Genomic DNA, 6,220 nt, shown 5'->3' with positions numbered 1-6,220 from the left:
AACTCCCATAGCAGCATGCTCGATCTGCTGCTCGAATGACTGCCAGTAAAAGAAAGGTTATTACGGATAATATCATGGTCTTGTACGGAGAGTATGCTCTGTCATATAATTTTGTTTATGTTCATGCAAATGTGTCTTGTGCTTTTACTAGTTTAGATCACTAAGTCGGATGATTTATATTTCATTTGTTGTTATCAAAATATAGCAGATTAAACAACATGGAAGGCATAAAAAATGTATTTTTGAGCTTTTAACAATCTATTGCAGAGTATGGAGTTATAAATGAGATGACATATATTTGGTAGTTCTTTCTCGTTGTCGTCTTTATCTTGCTACACACATTGTTTGATTTTTGAAGTGTTTCATAGTAGTCAATGTTGCATCTTATTATCTTACTGATTTTAAGGATCAAAGAAGTAATCTATTTCAGTATTAGTTCAATGACTTTTTTCATTTGGTGTCATATTATATTTGAATTTGTTTAAAGGTCCTTTATGTGGTAAGCAGTCCCGTTTCAGTGTTGGAGATAAGTTAGAGCCATTTACTTGAGATTCAGTTGTTATTCTCCTTGATTCAGTAGAGTCCTCCATTTTCACAAGTTGAATTTTGGAGTATAATGGAAGATACCTAAATCAAAATAGAGGACGAAGAGAGTCCATTCATATTTCTATTTAATATCGAGCTTGAAGTCGAGATGCCCAAATTAAAACCTAGCTAAAAGGGGAAGAAGAGGAGAGGCATCAACAATGGAGAATGAAAAAAGAAAATGTAGAGAAGCTAGGAGAAAGAGAGAGAATAATTTAATATTAAAAATAAAATAAAATGGGTCATACCATATTTTTTAATGGGCCGGGTTAGGTGGGTGGATCACTAAATGGTTTAAATAGTATTTTTATTTTTTAAAAATTTTGGTTTATTATATAAATAATTAATATCCATAAATTTTAATTAAAAAAATAATTTAATAGATTAAGTGACTTTCTGAGGAAAGAGGAGATAGTTGAATCTTTTGAGTTAAAATTCAAAGTTAAGTTACTGTCTGAGAAAGAAGTGCATAGTTGAGTGAGTTTTGAGTGAAAAAGAATGACTAACTCAAAATATGGATTAACTTGTCCGTTTTCTGTCTTTACAATTCAATTTAAGGATATTTTCACCACGTATCCCATATTTTCTCTTTCTAAACCCTTCTCTTCTGATAACAAAATTCAAAAATCTTAAGCTCATAGGTGGACCAGTACGTCATGCACCACTGATGCGGTGATGCTACCGACTATCACTTCCCATCCACCGCTGTAAATGGTGAAGTGAGGCATCATATTTCTCAGTCAATCAACGATACCCACCTTTTGCTTCTATGAGGATTACCATCGGTTTTCTAACTGTGGTAAGCTTTATTATTATAATATGTAATAATGAATTTGCTAGTCAATTTTTCTTGGAGTAATTGCATTAATTTTTTGATTTTATCTCTTCTCTTCAATAATTGATTTGTTTATTTGTTTGTTCTATATCCAAGTTATATATTGTATTATCTTTTATTTTTGCCCTCTAATTCTATATGGCAGTAGTTTAAATCTTTGTCAATCAGATAGTATGGTTGAAGTTGATTTCAATTAGTTTCTACCGCTTCAATCAAGATTCGGTGGTAGTATCCTTTCTGCTATAATTGTTAGTTAGAAGTTTCAGAAATTCATATGTTTCTGTTCGAGTTTTCTCTACTCTCCTTTTACTTCTCTAGATGTTAATTGTGCCGATAAATCTTTTATTGTATCTCAAAAATCAAAAACTTCTCGACATATATCCCTCAATTAAGAGCCTATGTTGTTTATGAAATTGAGCTGTAATTTGTGGGAACTGGTGATTTTTATTACTTTTGATAAATATAGGCATTTGAACTTGTGTACTTTCATTTGTCGATTTGGTACTGCTATCCGAGACATTGGATTCGGCCATTTGTGAACCTTTTGGAGCTCTCCAAGATATTTTGGTTACTATTTTTTTCCCTCTCACTCTATCAACAGATCATAAATATTATGATTCTTAAGAACTCAACGGGCCCTTCCCCTTCGAATCAAACAAACAAAGAAGTTCAGGTGAGGCGCATATTGAATTTTCCTCAGATTGACTCGGTAGGAGAATTTTTTTGTTTGAATTTTAGGTCATAAACATATTCTTACTTGTTGTCGAAAAAGCATGTTGTATATCTTTTTAAAACATAAGAACCATATACCTCCTAATGCTGCATATTTACTTCAAATTGTTTACTATCATTGGGTGAATCATATACTTTCTGAGGTTCGCTGTTTAAGTAACATAAAAGAAGTGATAATTGGTCTTGGCCATGTGGTAAAATCAATTGATTCAGTTTGCTATAAACATATATTTAAGCTATATCGATATAGCCAAAAGAAAAGCTCTTTTTTTACTACACAGTGTTTAATTATGATAGCAAGTGATTCAAAGGAAAGCTTACATTTTGGACCTTCGAGAGATTATATATCGGTGATGTTAGTAACTTGAAGCAGTAGTTTGCATAAGATATTTTCCTACCTCTTTATTTGATCTCCCAATATTTTTCCTTTATATACAGAGACTGTTCGGATTTGTTCAATCTTTAACTTGGTGAAATTGAGGCCTTCAACGAAAGAGACTATTTTTCTACCGCCAAATAGCTTGCATAAGATATTTTGCTGTCTCTTTATTTGTGCTCCCAATATTTTTTTTTATATACTGAGGTTGTTCGGATTTGTCAATTTTCAACTTGGTGAAATTGAGCCTTTCAACAAAAAACATGTATTTTTCTGCCGCCAAATAGCTCCCGCTCCGTTTATGTATGCTCAGTTCCTGTGTACTTTGAGTTATATTATATGTGGATGATTCAAGAGTCTGTATTTTATGTCAAATGATCTTTTCAGAGGTTGAATTGCAAATGTGAATGATTAAGTTGAGTAGCGGAGCTGAACTTCCTCAATTGTGGAGGAAAATGTATAATACCCAATATTTTGTTGCCAATGACATATACCGTCATTTGTTCTTACATTTTCGCATGGTAAAAAGTATTAAGATATTTCTCTGTAGCAAAGCCTAAATATGTGCATTCATATGTTAACTTCCTTTCTGAAAGCTCTTCAATTTTATTATGACAACGAAATCTGTACCTGTTTCAGCATTACAGCCCGCATGACATAAAAGTGAGGTTACTGCATTAAGCAAGTCGCTTGCTGCAAGTTCGATCGACAAAGTACTCAAAGGTCCTCTGTTTTTCCCTTTCTGGTTTTGTCGGTATTGAGAATATGGATAGTTTATGTCTCTTAAGTATATAGTTAGGTAAATCCCTATATTATACCTAGATGGATGTCGCAATTAATAGGATTATGTTGTAAGGAGAATTCCTTCCAACACATTAATCTGTTGAGAGTAAATTGGATATTTTTATTTTTCTCAGAAAACATAATATACCATAAAATAATTGTTTGCTTGCAACGAAGTTTCATAATAAGCAACAACCACAAATGGATGACGCAAATAACACTTGTGGGTAAATAGAAGAGATTATAGACAATGTCGAGCTGAGTTTTATGCAGATCAAGAAATTTGACACGACTATCCTCCGTATGATCATCACTTCCTAAAATATGACAGGACATCGGATTAGAAAAAGTTCTCTTAGCCAAAGGACTGAATAAGAGTGACTTTTGTTGGAGAAGAGCCTCTCAAATAATGTCAAAAGGGAAGGAAATGAACTTTTAGAAAACTGATAAGTGCAAATTCATAGTGCTCTCTTGCGGGCGCTATATTTCCACCTTCGATTGCGTGTTATTATGCATTTACAATTTTTGGCTACCTTGAACAAGATAACACATCCTAAGAAATTCTTTTTCTCTTTTCAGGAAAGACTATGAAGAATCTACCAAATATTTTGGAGGGTACTATCTTCAACCAGTCTTTTCATTCTGACGTAACAAGTAATGAATCACATGAAGTCTAAGTCCATCTTAGTGTTCACTTTCTTCCACATTAGAGAAAAGATTTGAGCCTTCTACTTGAATACGTATGCTATAACACTACTAGACAACACTCTTGTACAAAGAAGTAACGTAGACCAAAAGTCGTCTTTTACTATTGGAATAAGATCATGAATGTCAAATACTACATATGCAGAAGATGGTCCAGAGTGTGCGTAGAGGTAGTTGTGCTTTTTCCTGATTATTATTGTTGATGTCATTTGAAGGTCTGAGAATTCGGTGTGTTTGTAGAATGCAGAGTCGTTGAAGTCATAGCTGCTTTCTACTGCTAATTTTGTCCTATGATTTCAGTTAGTTATACATTCATCTAGGTACAGTGCAATCCTTTGCTTCATTTAAAGCTAAATTATGGTCATTCTGTCAAAACTAAAAAGGCAACCCGGGCAAAGAATTATCTAGTTATTAAATAAGTATAACTTTCATTTCATATTAGAATAATTGTCAACTGATATATAAGTGAGAACAAACTAGTTATTACTCTCTCCCTCGTACTTGTTAATTTTTAACTTGACAGTTAGACACCCATAAAAATCATATTTGGATGTTATAACTATAGTTTGTATAATTACTCTCCATAACAAATTTTATATTTGCTATGACTATTAATTTGTATATTTCACTATACTTATACATAAAAAGCAATTCTATAATTTGTCTCGATATACATATACAAAAGAATCAATTGTATAATTTGAGTTTGTATAAAAGAGAAAGAGAAAAATGCAAAAGAAAACTGGGCAGAGAAAGATCTGTATTTGTATACTCATAAGTGTATAAGATGAAAATATATGTATTTGTATTTATATATACAATTTTCTCTCACTTTATACAAACACAAACGCAATGTATACATTTGCGTGTGTATTAAGTGAGAGAGACGAATGAGAGTGGTGAGCGAGATTTGGGAGAGTGGAACGAAAATATATGTAAATATACAATTTTCTCTCGCTTTATACAATCACAAACACAATGTGTACATTTGCGGTTGTATAAAGTGAGAGAGACGAGTGAGAGTGGCGAGCGTGGTCAGGGAGTACTGTGGAGAGCAAGATCTAGGAGAGAGGGAAACAAAAATATACGTAAATATACAATTTTCTCTCACTTTATACAAACAGAAACACATTTTATACATTTGTGTTTGTATAAAAACGAGAGAGGCAAGGGAGAGATTGACGATAGTGACGAGCGAGAAACCTAGGGAGAGAGCCGAATGACAAGAAGTTGTTATGTGTTACAATTAAATCAAATTGCGGTTATGACATTTGGTTTGAAGTAATAGTTTGTTATTATATATAATTTTCCATTAAAAAATAATATTGATATAGTGAGTCCACTATTTAATCCTATTAATTGATAGAGTCCTAAAAATATTTACTTACTACACTTTTCAGTAACATTAACTCAATATCAATAAAGTAAGAATATAATATAAAATAAAATTGTATTTTTTTAATTTGTCAAAGATGACAAGTAAAAGAGGTGATCAATTTAAGATATATTTCACAATTAAATAGTTAGAGAGAGTAATACATGAGTGGGAACAAACAAGCAACCAATGGAATAGTAAGCAGTCATATTGACCATCATCTCAAAAAACATAAGCATACACATTGACTAAGACTTGGCAACGGATCAGAAAGAGATCACCGGATCGAAACAGGATGAGTTGACCTGTTCGTTGATCGATACCGGATTGAACCGGACAGGAATTACAAAGATGGATACTTGGTTCCATTCCGTTACACTATATACTGGGATGGAACCAGAACGGATCGGAATGGAACGTGGGATAAACGGGATGACACATTTAATTATTTCAAAAAATATTTTTTTTAAATTACGAAAATATGAATATTGTTTTATTTTTCTAAGTTTAAATTAACAGTTTTTAAATTTATAATGTAATTTTTTACTTAAGTTTATTTTAAAGATATTTTTTTAAAAAAAAATTATTTATTAAGTTTGCAACTTAAGTCTAATTAAGTTTTCAAGATTTAAATCTTTTGAAGTTTATAAGTTATTATCATCCTTCCCATTTTATGTGACACCATTTCCTTTTTGGTCAGTCCAAAAAAAAGGTCACATTTCCTTATATGGCAAGTATTTAAATGTATAATTTCTCTTTTACCCTTATTGGTCCCACTTAATTTTCTAATACATTTATGAGGAGAGAAAAAATGAGTTGCTTTTTTGAA

The 6,220-nt window shown here is 31.9% G+C and overlaps 1 long non-coding RNA gene across 1 annotated transcript; it reads left to right on the top strand.

Moving 5' to 3' along the window:
- The first annotated feature begins 1,106 nt into the window (after positions 1–1,106).
- Positions 1,107–4,297, top strand: LOC104646471 (uncharacterized). Its single transcript, XR_740580.4, has 3 exons — positions 1,107–1,384; positions 3,168–3,251; positions 3,891–4,297. It is a non-coding gene; the product is annotated as an uncharacterized lncRNA (long non-coding RNA).
- The last annotated feature ends 1,923 nt before the right edge of the window (positions 4,298–6,220 follow it).

The sequence above is a fragment of the Solanum lycopersicum genome, chromosome 3 (genome assembly GCF_036512215.1).
Source record: "Solanum lycopersicum chromosome 3, SLM_r2.1".
NCBI lineage: Eukaryota > Viridiplantae > Streptophyta > Magnoliopsida > Solanales > Solanaceae > Solanum > Solanum lycopersicum.
The sequence above is the reverse complement of the archived record's forward strand: the minus strand, read 5'-3'. Positions and strand labels throughout refer to the sequence as shown.